Raw genomic sequence first — 19,801 nt, 5'->3', positions numbered from 1 at the left:
GTCGGGAGAGGCTTACACGAGGGAAGCTTACAGGCAGCTGGAGAATGGCGATCAATACGAGCGCCTGGACCGCAATCCCACCACGAAATACCAGGCGACTCTCCGCACTTTGCTAAGGCGGGGAGTCGAGCTGGGGTACATGTCACAGAGGTTGGCCATAGACCTATTACCTGTGTCCCCCCGGTATCCAGTGTGGTACCACCTTCCCAAATTGCACAAGTCCATGGTAAACCCCCCGGGCAGGCCCATAGTGTCGGGGTGTGGGTCCCTAACGGAGCGACTCTCCCGCTACCTGGACCATCTGTTGCGTCCCCTCCTTGGAGGGGTCCCCAGCTATCTGGCAGATACGCTGGACGCAATAAACATCGTTGAGGGTGTGGTTTGGCGACCGGGGTGCAGGCTCGCCACCATCGATGTGGAGAGCCTGTACAGCCGTATACCCCATGAGGCAGGTATCAAGGCAGTGCGTCGCTATCTTGACAGGACCAACAAGGACACAGGGTACAAAGACTACCTGTGCGAATGTCTCAGGTATGTCTTGACGCATAATGCGTTCTTGTTCGATGGAAGGTGGTACCACCAGACCTCCGGGACGGCCATGGGAACCTCTGTGGCATGTACCTATGCTGGGCTCTTTTTGGGAGCCTGGGAGGAGGACTACGTGATGGGTTCTTCAAACCCTTTTCGTGGGAAGATCAAGGTGTGGTTGCGTTATGTGGACGATGTGCTGGTCGTGTGGCAGGGTACAGTTGAGGAATTTGGAGGGTTCATGGAGTACCTAAACGTCAACAGGATTAACATGAGGTTTACGTCTGAAACCAATGACAGAGGGGTTTGTTTCCTGGATATTCTGGTTAAACCAGATGGGGCAAGGTTGATCTGTGAGGGTTACAGGAAGCCCACAGCCGTTAATTCACTGCTGCACAGAAGCAGTTATCATCCTGAACATGTTAAATCATCCCTGCCATACGGCCAGTACCTGCGCCTCAGACGCAACAACACCAACCAAGAGACCTTTGAAATCCAGGCGAGGGAGCTTACGGCACGCCTACGGGCGAGGGACTACCAAGAGATGGAGTTGGAGAGAGCCAGAGAGAGAGCTGGAGGGAGGGAGCGGGCACCCCTTCTGGCCAGACAATCCAAGTCTGATGGGGGGGGTACGACCACGTACACTTTTGATTATACTCCAATGGCCAGGAAACTCTCACAGGTTGTGAAGAAGAATTGGTCTCTCATAACCCGAGACCCGACTCTACAGAAAATATTTCCGGATCCCCCACGTGTGGTGTACAGGAGGGCCCCCACCTTGGGAGATATCCTGACACGCAGTGAATACCGTTCCATCACACCAACCAATTGGTTGACTGGGGAACGCCCCAAGGGAAATCACAGGTGTGGCAGATGTAAATACTGCCCGCAGATGTTGGAGGGTACAAATCTAAGATTGGGGGGTATTCAATGGGAGGTGAAGGCCTTCATTACATGTCAGACCAAGTTTGTCTCCTATGCCATTCTCTGTCCATGTCACTTTTTCTACATAGGCAAAACAACCAGGCCATTGAAGGAGAGGGTGGGAGAACATCTCAAGTCCATAAAGTCAGGGAAGGGTTGCCCACGCCTGATTGAACACATCAGGGGGTCACATGGAGGCAGGGCTAGTTGCCTAAGGTTTGCAGGACTCCTACATGTTGCTAACTCCAGAAGAGGAGGCAACAGAGATCAGGAATTAACCCGACGTGAATCACGATTGATCTTACGCACAGAGGCGATGGGACCCGTTGGCCTTAATGACAGATTGGAGCTATCCTGCTTCCTTGACCCCTAGTAATCAACCGGCCCCTTCCCCTGCCCCTTCAGTGCCCCCAGGATTTGTGCTGTCCCTTCCCCGGCCCGACCCCGCAGTGGACATCCCTTTCCACGTGCCCTCTCCCCTTCAGGTGTTGGGTGCAGGAAGTTGCCTCTGGTGCCCAGAGCCCTTTTCCCTCCCCGGTCACTGTCCTCTTCTCCCTCTTTATCCCCACTCTCTTCTATGGGTCAGTGAGGCCCGATGGGTACAGGTCGGGACCTAGGGGTATTTACTCCCCATAGGATCCAGACTTGGATGGTGTGGTGCCTTAGTGGGGTACTTGTGGGGTGAAATGGGGTCAGGCGGGTGCTTCGATCTGCGGGTGGTTTCTTGGGACTAAGGTGGTCCTAGGGAAGAGGGGAGGTCATGCCCCCGTCCGTTACCCTGGAAGGGTGTGGGGGGTGCTCAGTGAGATGCCGTATTGGCCTCACGGCGTCACCCCCCTCCCCCCAGGGCGGAACCGCCACGCAGTTGCACCGCCGTGTGACCCGCAATACATGTGTGTCTCAGGGGAGTTGCTGCCCCCGGAGAAGGAGGATAGGCCCTCCCCTTATTTCCCCCTCTCCTCAGATCGTAATGATCTTTAACCCCGGTTCAATACCAGATGACCCTCTGTACAAAAGAAATATATAGAAGCGTGTACCCTCCAACATATAAGGTGAGGGACGTAAGATTATCTACTTCCTCTCCTTCCCCTCCCCTTGCCCCCAAATGTACGTTTCCCTGAAATGGGAATATACGAATAGGACCAGTTTGGTCAAGTGGGGATGAGAATATGAGGATACACTGCTCCCTCTCCCATTGGAGGTGGGGCAGACCTGGAGGGTTATGTGATACGCTTGTCCATAAACATGTCCCTGTCTTTCGCACTTTATCCCAGTCTCAGGTGATTTTAACAGGTGAGAAGGGTAGTTTTAGATATATAGTCTAATAAAGGCTTTTTTTACAAATAAAAAGCAGATGGGATCTCAGGCACAAAGCTGACAATCATTCTGACACAATGTGAGGTGGTATGTACATCATAGGCAGAACGAATGCACATAGGTTTTAGCATGTTAAGTTTTGATGTATTAACTTTGAAAAATGATTAGGTCACGATGTGGTAATGAGCATGAGCACCATATGTTTACATGAATTTGCACATGTCACTAATATTCGCCAAGTTACGGCGATCTGTCACATTAGCACACGAGTGCCTGAATGGCATGGCAACCACAAGCGCAAGAGACGTCATAGGCTGGATTCCTCCCACCCACTCTCCCACACAATCACGCTCCAGCATACAGGGGCCAATGGCGCGCGTGGTGGGCGGGGCTTCCGAGTAACATCACGGAAGCCCGTACACGCCGCCATTTGCCCAAGGACTACTGCACGTGAGCAAGCGCCGCCCGGCGCGAAACGGCTGTCGCGCAGTCCTACTTCCCCCTGGTCACCCTCCCGCACCCATCCAGGCACAGGTCAGATGTATCTACAAAGATGTTTTGCAACCTGAAACTGTCATGTATTTGTGCCAATCTATTTGCTGACATTGCAACACTGGAGGAATAAATGTGTTAGAAGAAGTGGTGCACGGACTGTTCTATGTGTACTGTTTACAAAGTGTTGATCCTTTAGCCTGCTTGCACGCTTCTATATGCAAAGGATCCAGGTTGCAGCAAGATTCAAAGGGACGGGATTGTTTACGAATACAGGTGCAGCAGACCTTTCCTTCCCCCACCACTGAGTGCCGGGCAACCAGCATCTTTTGTGTACGTAATTTCGTGTGGACCTGGCCCACAGTACAGTGCTCGGAAGAAGGCACGTCCCATCACCTCCCAAGATTGTCAGGACGTGGTTGAGTATTTAGCGACACAGAACACCTCATCTTGCTCAGCCACCAGCGCTACTACTAGCACCACTTCCGCTGCGTTTGACACTTCGCAAGAATTATTTAGTGGTGAAATCACTGATGCACAGCCATTGTTGTTACAGCCAGATGAATTTTCACCAGCTCATATGTCTGAGTTACGCGGCAACACTATGGATGTAACGTGTCAGGAGGATGAAGGACCTACTGATGGTGCTTGGATTTGTCTGAGGCAAGCGAAGCTGGGCAGGATGACTACGATGATGACGGTAATAGGGATCCTCTGTATGTTCTCAATAGAGGAGATGAAGAGGGGGACAGTTCAGATGGGGAGTCAGAGAGTAGTAGGAGGAGAGAAGTTGCTGAAAGAAGCTGGGGCAGCTCTTCGTCAGAAACAGCTGGTGGCAGAGTCCGGCACCATGTATCGCCACCTATGTACAGCCAGCCAACTTGCCCTTCAGCATCAGCTGCTGAGGTCCCCATAGTGCCCACATCCCAGGGTGGCTCAGCGGTGTGGAAATTTTTTAATGTGTGTGCCTCAGATCGGACCAAAGCCATCTGTTCGCTCTGCCAACAAAAATTGAGCCGTGGAAAGGCCAACACTCACGTAGGGACAAGTGCCTTACGAAGGCACCTGGAGAAAAGGCACAAACAGCAATGGGATGGCCACCTGAGCAAAAGCAGCAGCAGCACACAAAAGCAAAGCCACCCTCCTTCTCCTCTTCCTCCTCCATCAGGTGCATTATCTGCTTCTGCCGCTTTCTCCCTTCCACCTTCACAGGCACCCTCCTCCACTCCGCCTCTGCCCTTGAGCGGTTCCTGCTCCTCTGCCCACAGCAGCAGTCAGGTGTCCGTGAAGGAAATGTTTGAGCGGAAGAAGCCAATTTCGGCCAGTCACCCCCTTGCCCGGCGTCTGACAGCTGGCGTGGCGGAACTGTTAGCTCGGCAGCTGTTACCATACCGGCTGGTGGACTCTGAGGCCTTCCGAAAATTTGTGGCCATCGGAACACCGCAGTGGAAGATGCCAGGCCGCACTTATTTTTCGAGAAAGGCCATACCCCAACTGCACCGTGAAGTTGAGAGGCAAGTGGTGTCATCTCTTGCGAAGAGCGTTGGGTCAAGGGTACACCTGACCACGGATGCCTGGTCTGCCAAGCACGGGCAGGGCCGCTACATTACCTACACAGCCCATTGGGTGAACCTGGTGGTGAACGATGGCAAGCAGGGCGCAGCGGACCAAATTGTGACACCTCCACGGCTTGCAGGCAGGCCTCCTGCCACCTCCTCTCCTCCTGCTACATGCTCTTCGCTGTCCTCCTCCTCCTTGGCTGAGTGGCAGTTCTCCTCTCCAGCTACACAGCCCCAGCTCCGCAGGGCCTATGCTGCATGCCAGGTACGACGGTGTCACGCCATCTTAGACATGTCTTGTCTCAAAGCGGAGAGTCACACTGGAGCAGCTCTCCTGGCTGCTCTTAAGAAACAGGTGGATGAGTGGCTGACCCCGCACCACCTGGAGATAGGCAACGTGGTGTGCGACAACGGCAGCAATCTGCTTGCCGCTTTGCATATGGGGAAGCTGACACACATACCCTGCATGGCACATGTCATGAATCTAGTGGTTCAAAGATTTGTGGCAAAGTACCCTGGCTTAGCGAATGTCCTGAAGCAGGCCAGGAAGTTCTGTGGGCATTTGAGGCGGTCTTACACAGCCATGGCACGCTTTGCGGAAATTCAGCGCAAAAACAACATGCCGGTGAGACGCCTCATTTGCGATAGCCCGACTCGCTGGAACTCGACCCTGCTCATGTTCTCCCGCCTGCTAGAACAGAAGAAAGCCGTGACCCACTACCTCTACAACTACAGTAGAATGAAACAGTCTGGGAAGATGGGGATGTTCTGGCCCGACAACTGGACACTGATGGAAAATGCATGCAGGCTCATGCGGCCGTTTGAGGAGGTGACCAACCTGGTGAGCCGCAGTGAGGGCACCATCAGCGACTTAATTCCCTACGCTTACTTCTTGGAGCGTGCTGTGCGTAGAGTGGCGGATGAAGCTGTGAATGAGCGTGACCAGGAACCGTTACGGCAGGAACAGGCATGGGACCAATTTTCATCAGACCCAGCTGTTTCCTCAACACCTGCGGCAGCACAGAGGGGGGAGGAGGAGGAAGAAGAGAAGTCGTGTGCAGAAGACGAGTCAGACTCAGAGGATGATGAGCAAGTTGTTTCTTTGGGGGAGGAGGAGGAGGAGGAGGGGACAGCGGCAGGAGAACAACCTCAGCAGGCATCGCAAGGGGCTTGTGCTGCTCAACCTTCCCGTGGTATTGTTCGCGGCTGGGGGGAGGAGGTTGACTTACCTGACGTCACTGAGGAAGAGCAAGAGGAGATGGAGGGTACTGGATCCGACTTTGTGCAGATGTCGTCTTTTATGCTGTCCTGCCTGTTGAGGGACCCCCGTATAAAAAACCTCAAGGGGAATGACCTGTACTGGGTGGCCACACTACTAGACCCTCGGTACAGGCACAAAGTGGCGGACCTGTTACCAACTCACCGGAAGGTGGAAAGGATGCAGCACATGCAGAACCAGCTGTCAACTATGCTTTACAATGCCTTTAAGGGTGATGTGACGGCACAACGCCCGCAAGGTACCACTGCCACTAATCCTCCTCCCGTGTCCACGCAGTCAAAGACAGGACGCTCCAGCGATCTCATGGTGATGTCGGACATGCGGACGTTCTTTAGTCCAACGCCTCGCCGTAGCCCTTCCGGATCCACCCTCCACCAACGCCTGGAACGGCAGGTAGCCGACTACCTGGCCTTAAGTGTGGATGTAGACACTGCTGTGAACAGCGATGAGGAACCCTTGAACTACTGGGTGCGCAGGCTTGACCTGTGGCCAGAGCTGTCCCAATTTGCCATCCAACTTCTCTCCTGCAAGCGTCCTGTCAGAAAGGACCTTCAGCGCAGCTGGAGGCATTGTCACAGAGAAGAGAAGTCGCCTAAGTCACAAAAGTGTTAAGTACCTCACCTTTATCAAAATGAATGAGGCATGGATCCCGGAGGGCTGCTGCCCGCCCCAAGACTAAGTCAGTCCCCGCACACACAGCATCTCTGCCTGCACGCCGTGTGACTCGCTGCCTGGCCTGCCCCAAGAAGACTAAGTCGCTCCCAGTCCCTCCACACAGCATGTCTGCCTGCAGGCCGCTTGACTACCTTCTCCGCCACCACCAACAGGGTCCGGGACTCCAGGCGGATTGCTGAATTTTTTAGGCCGCTGCTAGCAGCGGCCGCTGTAATAATTTTTCTGGTGCGTGTACATGACTGCCTAATTTTTCTGGCTGCACTGCGGGCAGCTGCAACAACAAAAGAAAAGGCATGTACACAGTGGCGTAGCTAAAGAGCTGTGGGCCCCGGTGCAAGTTTTACATGGGGCCCCCCCAAGCACTCTATACATAACAATTGATACGCGCACCAAAACCTGCTAAGGACAACCCCAGTGTCAGAGGTGCAAGAAGGGGTTGGGGAACAGTGTGTTAAGGATTACTACTATTCAAAGCATCTATAGAAGTGATTATTACCAGCACAGGACCAATAGAGAGCTAATACTGTGATAGAGGGTGGACCCTTCGGGGCCCCTCTGGCCCAAGGGCCCCGATGCGGTCGCTACCTCTGCACCCCCTATTGCTACGCCCCTGCATGTACATGCGCCCATTCCCCTTCGTGATCATTACCTTGCCGTGGTGAAGGGGCTTGCGTATCACAATGAAGCAATGACCGGCGCCTAGATGAGTGTCTCGGGGGGCACACCCACGATAATAAGGTCGTTGCCTCATTGTGGTCAGACCAAATTTGATCAGCTGGACAGTCACTGTTCTGTCATTCAGCTACATCAGCCAGGCGACCATATGGGCTGTAAAGCCACCAAAACCTGCACTCTCGCCATGGTGCGCACCAGTCCAGCACGGCCGTCACTACACAAACAGCTGTTTGCGGTGCGTTACACGGTGAGTTTGGTGTGTCAGTGTAAAGCAGTACCTTAATTACACTACCTGATTGATGTATACACATGCAAGATGTTTGAAAGCACTTTAGGCCTGTCATTTAGCATTCAATGTGATATCTGCCCTTAAAACGCTGCTTTGCGTCAAATCCATATTTTTCCCCGGGACTTTTGGCATGTATCCCACTCCGCCATGCCCCCCTCCAGGTGTTAGACCCCTTGAAACATCTTTTCCATCACTTTTGTGGCCAGCATAATTATTTTTTTTTTCAAAGTTCGCATCCCCATTGAAGTCTATTGCGGTTCGCGAACTTTAACGCGAACCGAACCTTCCGCGGAAGTTCGCGAACCTAAAATAGGAGGTTCGGCCCAACTCTATGCACTAGCAGCCGGGAACCCGCTGCACTCGCAGGCACTTTAAACTGCAGCTGTGTGGCATTGACAGCTGCAAGATGGACACCCTCACGGTGACGTGGGCTACAGTCGCTGCCCCTCATTACACACAAAAATTAGACATCATTTACCAATTTCAGACAAATGCCTGGGACTTTAGGATGGGAGCCTCAGTTTCCCTTTAAAGAAAATCTGTAACTAAAAAAAGTTCTCCTGGGGGGTACTCACTTCCGGTGGGGGAAGCCTCCGGATCCTATCAAGGCTTCCCCCGTCCTCCTGTTTTCCACGGTGGCGGCGATAAAGCTCCCCAAACGGCATTGAGGTAAATATTTACCTTCCCGGCTCCAGCCCAGGATCTGTTCTCCGCTCGGAGATAGGCAGAAATAGCCAATCACTGTTGGTCCGCTCTACTGCGCAGGCGCAAGTCTTCTGCGGCTGCGTAGTAGAACGGACCCGACAGAGATCAGCTATTTCTGAGCAGAGTGCCCCCACTAGAGCCAGAAAAGGTAAATATTGCACAGCGTGACAAATTGTCGGCTGGGCGTTCAGTGGGCTGCAGCAAGACTGTTGTGGGACACAGGAGGATGGGGAAAGCCTGCGAGACTGTTGTGGGACACAGGAGGATGGGGAAGCCTCGATAGGATCCAGAGGCTTCCCCCTACGGAGGTGAGTACCCCCCAGGGGAGCTTTTTTTCGTTACAGAGTTTTTACAATATTAGGTTAACCCGCGTGGATCACAAAGAAACATGTTTTGCGCAGTTTGATCAAAAGGTGTGACATCCCAAAGCACAGGCAGCAAGTGAGACCTGTAAGGGCGCTTTTCCACTAGCGTGATTGCTGAATCGCAAAATCACAAACTGCTAGTGATTTTCAAATCGCAATGGTTTGCTATTTAACATAGGAATTGCGGTTTGGTCATTTCTACTACCACGATTCGTTTTTACTCGATCACGCCGCGGAGAGATTATTGCCGCGATTTTGCTATGCAGTGCATAGCATAATCGCGATTGCAAACGTCGGGTAATCGCCATGAAATTTAGCACTTTTGCTAGCGTTCAGCGCAAACGTTAGCGATTGCGTTCAGCACGAACACTAGCGATTGCTAGTGGAAAAGGGCCCAAACACTTTCAGTCACTTCCTGTGGGAGTGCACCAGCCACTGCACAAAAATGCTGAGCTGACATTCCCACAGCCCAGCTGCAAGTAGAAGGAGCAAAGGAAACTAACGTGTCAGATAATATGATTATATGATTACAATAATCTGAAAGCTAGTCGCAGAAAGGCTGATTCCTCAGTAGTTTCAGCAATCTTTAGTTACCATGTTTGGTGCTATTCATTCAGTGCTGCCCTACAACAACTGGAACTGCTCGTTACACGTCACACTACAGACAGCCTATTCTGCAGGAGGAGGGGCAGACACGCCTCACACTTTATTGTGCAAACGCCCAAATGAGTAACCTCATTGAGAGGGCGGACTCGGTCGTTCCTTATTTGCCTAGTTTGGTATTCGTTTCCCATGCTGCATTGCGTGTCTCACATGTATACTTTCACTTTACTCTTAGCAGCGCATTACTGTTCCCTAATATAATTGCTGTGCCGCATTGTTATCAATACTTGTTATAACAGCTTATGCGACTAGTTCTGTGGTTTCGTGTTGTTGCGCTGGGGATCACCGTGACTGGGAAATACAGATAGTCGCAGGCTATATAAAGTCTGCGCGGCCATGTTGTTGTCAGGCATTCTGAAGACCTGTCGTCTAGGCCACGCACAGGGGACGTCAGTTCCTCATGACCCAGCCTAGGGGAAAGTCCCCGGACCCCGGGCAAGAGAGTGCCGCGTGCTTCCCCGCAGTGCGTCAATCCTGCTCTCGTACTCATTCTGGCACCGCCAAGAAGCTCCCAGAGCCGAGCGGATTGGGTGAGGGTGGGATGCTTCGTCAATCACCATAGAAACGCAGGTAGCGAGGCAGTCAGTCCACGCTAACAGAACGGGGCTCATTCTCAGAATGCTAATTTTGTGTGTGGAATGCGAACTGCTGGGCACGCTGCCGACCCAAACGTGCAGCACCACTTCACTTGTCACTTTAGACCAATCGTTTTGGGTCAAGGGGTCAACATACTTCAAACTGTTGGGGGGCCGGTGTAGTGTCAGCGTTTGCAGCCCTACAGATTTTGCAGCTCTGTGGGTTCTGCGCATGCGGCTATGGGACGTGCGTGCTACGTCATCCTCCAACGTTGCAGTTCAATTCGCTTACGGTGTAGTGTAAAGAATCTGTGTATTTTAATATTGCTCTGTTTATCTCATTATACTCCACCCCTTCGCCGCATACTCCACCCCTTGCTCGCCACTGCCTCTCTAATTCAATGCCAATTAATTATCAAAAGTCTTTGAAACACTTTTTATATCTACTACCTTCTATGATATGGAGGATATCAGGGAGGGCTGCAGGAGGTTAGTATGCTAATGTCAGCGGTGGTGGGCGGAACGTTTATACACAATTCAGCTGCATAAAAACGGGAATGCGCTTTTAATTGTCGCGTACTGAAGACGTGTAGCCCGATGCTCTAGTACACGATGACGTTTCATCTTCTGCGTGCAGGGCTGCATTCGGGCTGCAATTTCTGACATTACACCGGAGTATACATAAAATGAAGTCTTTGCAGGCCAGACAGTGACGCATACCCAGGTGACATCCTGCAAACCAATTGGACAGCAGTGTCACCTGATGTGGAATTTGATTGGAAACCAGAGAATTACTGCTTTCTGGCTTCCACGTGGAAGGCTGGTGCCAGCACTGCTATTCTATATGCGGACCACCAATATTTAAAGGTTGTAGCTGACCGCATCTATAAGTAATACATTTTGCGTGTGGGGGGCCGGTAAAAAAGCCTCAGGGGGCCACAGCTTTAGACTTATGCTAGGTACACACCATACAGTTTTCTGTAAGGGCCCATTCACACCTGGGCGATTTTGGCAAAACGCTCAAACACTAGCGCTTTTGAAAGCCCTATGGTCCCGTTCTTACTTGGGCGATTACTGCAAATCGCTCAAAAACGCGAAACACAAACGTGTAGCCTGCACCATTTTCAGGCGATTTCCGGGCGATTGCGTTTCAGTGCTATAGAAGCGCTAAACGCGATCACGGAAAAATCACTGCACTGTTCAGTGATTTTTCCACATGAAATCGCAGAAAAATCACTCCCGCAAAATGTTGGCAAAAATCGCCGGCGTTTTGCGCTTCTATGTGTGAATGGGCCCTTAGATTAGATTTACCTGCCAGATAAAAATCTATCTGGCGGGTAAATCTAACAGAAAATTGTATGGTGTGTACCTAGCATAATGCTGGGAATACACAATGAGATTTTTCAGTCGATTTACTGTCCGATCATATTTTTTATTTTTTACTTATCTTTTCTTATCAATTTTCATTCACTTCTATCAGAAATCGATCAGAAAAGCAATTGAAAATAAGATCGAACATGTCGGATATTATCTATTGAACCATCTATCTAACATAAAATCTAATGGTGTATTCCCAGAATTAGACTTAGCTCACCAACTGTTCCAGATTCTCCCACAAAATGTGCCCTGCTGCCTCAACCACTAAACTGGGCATATATTATTTAATTTTGCTAGGGTTGTGAAATCACAGCAAAAATACTTTTGCACAGCAATTTTACAGCTTTTGTATTGGAGTGCAGTTGCTCCATAAAAGCTGCAGGACCCGCAATTACGATTTCCCTAATTGCAATCGGTCCTGTGGGCTCACCTCCAATAACTTTAACCTAGTGCTTTTGGAGTCACCGACAATCGATAGTGATTCCAAAGCGCAGCTTAAAGGATACGTGAGAAAAAAAAACCTGCAGCCTAAAGGTGGCCACACACCATACAATTTTTTAAAATATCTGTTCAATTTAAGAATTGCAATCAATTTTTCTGACTGATTCTAATATTCCAAAAATCTGACCAATGTACCACACACCTGTGTTAAATTTTTCCCCAATTATGATAAAAATGATTGGAAATTATGACAAAATTGCTAGCGTGTGTATATTAATAATTCGACAATCTAACACACACCATACAATCTTTAAAAAGGTTGAAGAAAAATATCTGGCATTCCAGGTCGATAAAAATCGAAGAAAACGGGAAATCCGACCGGATTTTTCTGTCGAATGAAAAAAAAAAGCTTTAGATTTTTTTCGGGAGATCCGATCGTTTTTATCGAATTGCCATAAAATCGGATCATTTTATTGTATCGTGTGTGGCCACCTTTACTTAACTGGGGCTCCTCTCCCGCCCCCCCCCCCCCCCCATAGCGGCAGCTACAGCGTATGCGCGAGTGCACACAAACCGCTAGTTGCAGCCTTGTGGCTGGAACCGTTCTGCACAGGCGCAGTGAGAAATGTAAAAATCACAAAAGAAGAGTTCAGATTGGTAAAAAAAATTGCATCGCAGTGCGTTCGCAATTATAGTGGAAACAAACCCCGTTTACTCAGGAGGTGCGAGGGTGCGTTCTCTTTGAAGTGAAGGAAACTTCTGTTTGCCTCTTTTAGATAACTGCAATGCACTGCTTGCAGCCCTGATCACCATATGATAACATATGAATGTTTTTTAAAGGATAGACAAATTAATGAAAGCAAATGCCTATTAATCTGCATAAAGTTGCTGGGACGCAGACTGCATACTCCTTTTCCCCACAATTGCCTGTAAAGTGTCAGGACCGGGCCCTGACCCTCCTTTGGGTAGCCATCCTTGCCTCGGAAGTAGTAGTCTGTAATAGCCACCACACCTGCGCAGTTGGCATGGCTGCGTACGCCTGTGCAGTTCGGAAGTCCTCTGCCAACGTGTCCACGCTCCTGGTGGTCTGCAGGACATCGTTAGGGCGTTCCGAACTGTGCAGCCATGCGAAATGTGCATGTGCAGCCGCTATTGCGGACTACTATTTCTGGGGCAATGATGGCGACACGGGAGGGTCGGGGGAGGGGGTGGAAGGAGGACGCGGACAGCGTCCCATCAACTTTATGCAGATAAATCGGTATTTACTTTTAGTTAGCATTCTCAATTCGGCTATCCTTTAAAAAATATGTCATTATTAAAGTCACAATAAGGTTTTTGAAATTGTTTTCAGATCCCCACTTCTTTATAAATACAGTGGATATAAACCATGTATACATCCGTTAAAATGCCAAATTTTGTGATATAAAAAATGAGACTACAAAAAATAATTTCAACATTTTTTCCACATTTAGGCAAGGTTCAATCTTGTCCAAATCGAATGCTTTTTCCCACCTGCAAATTCGCATTTGTACTTAAAGTGTCCCTAAAGCCAAGTAACGAGTTTCACTTACCTAAGGCTTCTACCAGCCCCCTGTAGCCGTCCTGTGTCCTCCCTGGTCCTCCGTTCCCCCCGCAGCGTCTCAGTTTCGGTGTCCGGACTGGAAGTTGGCAGGAACGCCTGCGCGGCCCTGGCTACACGTATCCTTGCTCGTGTTCCCGTCTGCAATAGCACCCTGCGTAACTGAAAGCTTTTCACAGTGCACTTCTATGGAACAAATGATCAGGTAAAACGCATCAGTTTTCAGTGTGAAAGAGGCCTAAGGCCTCTTGCACACTGCACGCGATTCCGATTCCGATTCCGCTTTTTAATTGGTTTTTACATCCGATTCAGATTCCGATTTGCAGTGTGCAGGGAGCAAACTGCAAATCGGAATCGGATGTAAAAACTGATTAAAAAGCGGAATCGGAATCGGAATCGCTTGCAGTGTGCAAGAGGCCTAAGAGTGTACACCCTAAACGTGGCCACTAATAGTACAATTTGCCAAACGATTGTTTACGAACGATTATTCGCATGAACGATCAGAAATTATAGTTTGGGACACTAATGGTCAAACGTCTCCTAACATATCCAATCATTATTCTGATCGGATTGGTTAGGAGATTTTTGCTCATTAGTGTTCCCAAACAATTTTTTTTTAAAATTTTTTTTTTTAGTGTTCCCAAACAATTAACCTGTGTATATACACCTGATGAAGGACCTGCATGTCCGTAACATGTAGTGTCACTGTTCCGCAATACAAGCAATGTTTTGCAGTCATTGGTGTGCCGCCTCTTTTTTTACGTTTGGTCAAAACATTTTTTTGCATGTGGTTTTTGGGAGACAATGTATTTTTTTTGCAAACTTAGCCAAGTCTGGATATCTTTTTTTGTAAGTAAAGGCTTCTGTCTTGCAACCCTATTTTAGTCCAAACCTATGGAGAATACGGGATATTGTTGTTGCATATAGCACACAGTCAGCACATAGCAGAAATGCCTTCAGCTGCCTCCTTCCCTGTTGCTGTGGTTACTTGGCAGCCTCCCTTGACCAGTTTTGGTCTTGTCATTTCATCAGTTTTGCAGGGAAATCCATTGTTTGGTAACATCACTGTTGGCGTATGGTTTCTCCACTATGACTTCACTGTATTCCATAGTATAGCCAATGCTGCGGAATTTTGTTTGTACGGTTCCCCTGATTGATACCTTACAACAATGATGCTCTGTAAGCTCTCTGTGAACCATAACTTTTGCTTCAGCAGGTAACTGAGTAAATGTCAGGAAAATCTAACTAGTACAGCTACAGTTTATTTGGGGTTAATCACTTTCTTTAATTGATGGCAGGTGTGTACCAAAGTACAGTGAGTGCTGTAATTAAATTAAAGGGTGCTTCAACAAAAGAGGGTGTGTGCACACTTATGCAACTAGCTTACTGTGTGTCTTTTATTTTTGGTATTCTTTCCTTTAAAGGGACTCCGAGCAGTAAATAAATACAAAATCGGAACTTACCTGGGGCTTTCTCCACCCCATCGTAGGTCGGGAGGTCCCTCGGCGTCCCTCTGGCTCCTCTCCCAGGGCCTGGCCAGAAATGGCTCCTGGTGACACTGGGCCCGAGTGTCGGGCTCCTTCTTCCTGAAAAGTGACGTCAGTCGTCACCACGCCAGCCGCCTCGCGTCATCACGGCAGTGTTGCCAACTCATCCCTTTAATTACTGACAAATCTAAGTTATACAGGTTCTGGAGCTACTTGCACATAATCAGTGCCTTAACTGCATCTACCTAGCCACAAAACCTGTATAATTCATATGTGTCAGTAATTAAAGGGATGAGTTGGCAACACTGCATCACGGCGACCGGCCTGGTGACGACTGACGTCACCTTTCAGGAAGAAAGAGCCCGACACTCGGGCCCAGTGTTGCCGGGAGCCGCCGAAAGCCATTTCTGGTATTTATTTACTGCTCGGAGTCCCTTTAAGAGATTTGCTTGTTTTTCAATTGAATCTTACAGGTTACAGGTCACATTAAATGTGGGAAAAGTTTTGAAATTATTTATTGTCTTCTTGTTTTTTACATACAAAAAAACCTGACAAATGTAACAGGTGGGTGTACACTTTTGATATCTGTAACGAATGTGGAATTATCTCCGTGGTCAGCGCACAACCTGTGCGCCGACACTACGGAAACCCTCCACAAGCGTTTAGATAAGGGAACCCAGCTTTGGTGCATATGCACCTGTAGAGAGGAATTCCAACCGGCAGATGGAGCTGTGGAGTGCAGAGGAATAAACCCTCTGCACAGCCACAGATGCCAGATAGAAATTGTACGAAATGAAGCAATACAGGGCAAGATAACCTCTCTCGAGAGAGAGTGAGCACAGAGACGGAATGTATGTATGTCCACCAATCTAGTCGCCACCCGGCGACGGTAGACATACAACAGCGAAGACCAAAGTGAGAAAGCAATCGCAAGAATAGCGATTGCTAATAGAGACACAAGACGAGTAAAGACAGATCATAGGATGAATAAAGACAGAACCAATTAACAAACTATAATCCAACACGAAAGAACAGACAGGACTAGCTACACGCGGTCACCACACGTTAAGCGCAATAGCGACAAAGTGCATGCAAGGCACGGTCACCGCACGTTAAGTGCAACAGCGACAAAGCGTACCAACCCTGACTAACAAATTAAACACGAAAAAAAGAAAACAAACAAAGAACGTGAACGCTTGCTAATCGGTTGCCTCACCCAGACAACAGCAAGCGTTCGTTCCGGACAAGACAGACAGAAGGAGTAACCAGTAGCAACCGCACCTAAGGTTAAACTCCAAGGTTCATACAAGAGAAATCCACCGCCTCTAACGCTAGGGCGAATGCAATCTAGGAACAGAACAGAACGATTCACTGTCAGCCACCGCTGGCGACAATACCATCGCACGGACGAGACAAGACAGACAGAAGGAGTAACCAGTAGCAACCGCTGCTCTGGCTACACTCCAAGACAGAGTACCGAGAGATCCACCACCTCTACCACTAGGGCGAATGCGATCCAAACAGACAGAGCGATTCACTGTCAGCCGCCGTTGGAGAAAGTGCAATCGCAACAAATAAGACAGAACTAGGCAATACAGATAATAAACAACCTGACTGCGCTAGAAGGAATGCTAGTGCACTCCCAAGGATAACTACTCTAAGACAATATTTAGCAAACAATTAGCAGAGGGGCTGTAACTCAAGGTAAGTCCAGCAGAACCAAACCTTTTATGACCAGCAGGGATTTCTGGGAGGAAATGGTATTTATACTGTTATGCTACGTACACACATGCGACAACGATCGTTCGTTAAGAACGACGAACGAACTTTTAATTGATGAAAGAACGACCTAACTAAAGTTAGTTTTAAAAGGTGTGTAACGATCTGATCGTTAGAACGAACGTTACATCACAAAAAGCAACTATTGCGCCTGCGCATAAAAAAGAGAAGTTTCACGAAGAAATAGTGAAATGCGCATGTCAAGCCTAGTACGAACGATCGTTTCCAACGATGTACTACTTTTGCAAACGAGTGAAGAGTGAAGACAGGTCTCCTTTCCAGGGACCTGCAGCATACAGACCTGAAAAATGGTCAAAAAGCTGCCTGCCTGTGCAGACAGCAGAGCAGATCATTACAATATCCATTATAGACCACACAGAGAATAACAGTGAAAGGGGGGGGTTCTATAACCACCCCCACCCCTCCCCCCAAGCCCTGTGAGCTCTTGCTTCCAGTACTTAGCCCTTACAGACAAGTGCCATGGTACTCTGTATCGGAGATAGAGTGCCACGGAAGCGTCACAGCACGTCTTTGTGAGGGGGCAAGGCTAAGCACCAGAAGCTGGCGCACAGGGGGTTGGGGCGGGGGGGGGGGGGGCAAGTTGCAAAGAAAAGACCAGCTAAGTCATAATTTTTTTGAGAACATGATACACAGATGTGAAATTTAGGCTGTATAGTCTATTATCTAGGGCTTAGGTTCTCAACGTGTGGTTCGTGTACCCCAGGGGGTACCTCTGATGGTTCCAGGGGGTACTCGGGCTTCATATACTTAACCAAGAATAACAAATTTAGAGTTTTAGAAAAAGATAAATCTTATTTAAACAAAACCAAATTAGTGTTTTAGCTAATTAAAAGCAATAGTAAACACTTGTAAATTGTTTAGAACCAATTATCATGTACTACAATCAAATATATATTTGTCAAGGGGTACTTGTGATAATGGTAGGGGGTACTTGGTGAGTACAGGGTTTTAAATAGTAAAACCCTGGTATTTTATACCAATAAAATGTTGAGAAACACTGGTCTACATCATGCTAATGTAATGCCTAATTTTGTCAGTTTCTCATTGCTCCTGTTTTATACACTCATGAGCCACATTACTGAAACCACTGAAAGTGAAGAGAATAACTTGATTTTCCCAATGCTTTATGTCATCACACATGGGTAGTTGTCCCGCCCCCTCTACCCCACAGGATCCTGCATAGTATAAATTTTGAGTAAGCCCGGCCCCCCCCAGTCTTTTGTCCTCGAGCACCTCACCTCATAGGATCCACGGAAGACCAGCAGGCAAGATTTGCCTAATATTTTTTCTTTTAACCCCTACCATGCTGTTTTTACAGCAGCTTAAAACTTGCGTTAGTGCAAGTGTTCCCTGGAAACTATAAATTAGTTTGGGATCCTCCCCCTGTATCTGTTGGTCTGGAGGGGGAGAGAGTGTGAAGCATTCATTACAGGTTTAAATAACCTGGAGTGTTTTCACGGGCTGTATTCTAGACAGTATTAAATATACTGTACGATCGAGTTCGGTTGGGGGCGTCCCTTCTCACCTGTATGTTTCTAGTGCCGCTCGCCGCTCCTGGTCCTGTATCCTGGCGTGCGTTCCGGTCGGACTTCCGGGTCGCGTCATGCGTTCCAGCGCGCCCGGATAGTCTGGTTGGTGGAGGCACGCCAGCCGGAAGTGACGTTTCGGCGGACCGGAAGGGGAGCGGACGGGCAGTTTAAAGGCAGTAGGCTTCCGAGTACCCGCCGCTATGCTCGTGGACGCACGGAGTAGCGATGGATGAGAGGGCTGAATCAGGCACATCCTCGGCAGCAGCAGTGGAAGGTTGGTGCATAAAAATTTAAGGGTGCTGTGAGCTGGGCTGCACTGCCCTGTCGTAGACCAGGCTTCTTATCCCATCCTATCTTTCATTTCTTGCAGCTGATTTAGCTACCCCTATGGACCCCCCAACAAATCTTACAGACCAGCATAGGGTTTCAAGGTAGGGGTTTCACGAGGTAGGTTCTTTACCCTTAATGCCACATTTCTCTGACCAATGGCTCATGGACTTTTCTGTGTTTTATTACTCAGCCCTAGAAAACACAAGAAGAAAAAGAAGTCCAATTCTAAGTCAAGATCAAGTTCCCCCATGAGACAACAGGAAAGGGAGAGAAGCAGATCTCCTAGACGTCAGGAACACTATTCAACTCACCAGAAGAAATGCTGGGCATGTGACCGTGACGTCTTACCGGGGAAAAACGTGTGCAGACGTTGTTTCTCTGAGATGGCAAAGGATACAGAGCAAATTCCTATGGATGTATCACACATGATTAAAGTGGCAGTGCAAGAGTCCATGAGAGACTACATATCCTCACTACCCTCCCAGTCTGCAACTACAGATCAATCACAAGCCTCTCCTGACCCGGCTATGGAAGATATGGCAACTGGATTCGACTTCGCGTTAGTCCAACCGTTTGTTCAGGCAGTGCGGGAGGCGATAGAGTGGGAAAGTTCAGATGATGAACAACAACCATCTACTAGTCAAAAAAGGCGCAAGGAGTATTATTCTCATCTTAAGAAAAAGATAACAGTTTTCCCTATGATGACAGAGATATCGGATTTAATAAAAGAGGAGTGGGAGAAATTAGATAAAAAACCACCTTTGAACAATAGAATGACAAAGCTGTATCCCTTGGACTCCGGAAAGTCAAAATCCCTTGACAACCCACCAATTACAGACGCATCAGTCAGCCGCCTGGCTAAACACATCACCCTTCCTAGGGAAAACACGGCTACATTCAAGGATGTTTTAGATAAAAAAATAGACACTGAACTTAGAAAGATTTACACTACGGTTGGAAACTCTACAAGACCTGCAATAGCACTTACGTCTATAGCAAAGGCATTACGGGCTTGGTCCGCAAATATTGAAGAAGCAATTCGCGCAGATGCAGATAAGGAAGCCATATTATCGGCATTGGATGATTTTAATCTAGCGGCAGAATTTATTGGTGAAGCAGCGGTCGATATGATCAGATGTTCAGCCAGAACAATGGCGTTCTCGGTAATTGCAAAGAGAGCACTGTGGCTTAAGACGTGGTCGGCCGACCAGG

The 19,801-nt window shown here is 48.7% G+C and overlaps 1 long non-coding RNA gene across 1 annotated transcript in view; it reads right to left on the bottom strand.

The window, feature by feature from the left end:
• The window catches only part of LOC137568267 (uncharacterized), a 51,507-nt gene extending 41,417 nt beyond the window's left edge, over positions 1 to 10,090 (bottom strand). Inside the window, exon 1 of the long non-coding RNA XR_011030978.1 lies at positions 9,403 to 10,090. This is a non-coding gene — a long non-coding RNA (uncharacterized lncRNA). The remainder of the gene's footprint in view (positions 1 to 9,402) is intronic.
• Positions 10,091 to 19,801: the final 9,711 nt, after the last annotated feature.

Source organism: Hyperolius riggenbachi, chromosome 1 (assembly GCF_040937935.1).
Source record: "Hyperolius riggenbachi isolate aHypRig1 chromosome 1, aHypRig1.pri, whole genome shotgun sequence".
In the NCBI taxonomy this organism is placed as follows: Eukaryota; Metazoa; Chordata; class Amphibia; order Anura; family Hyperoliidae; genus Hyperolius; species Hyperolius riggenbachi.
Note: the sequence above shows the minus strand (reverse complement) of the source record. Positions and strands in the feature narration are given on the sequence as shown.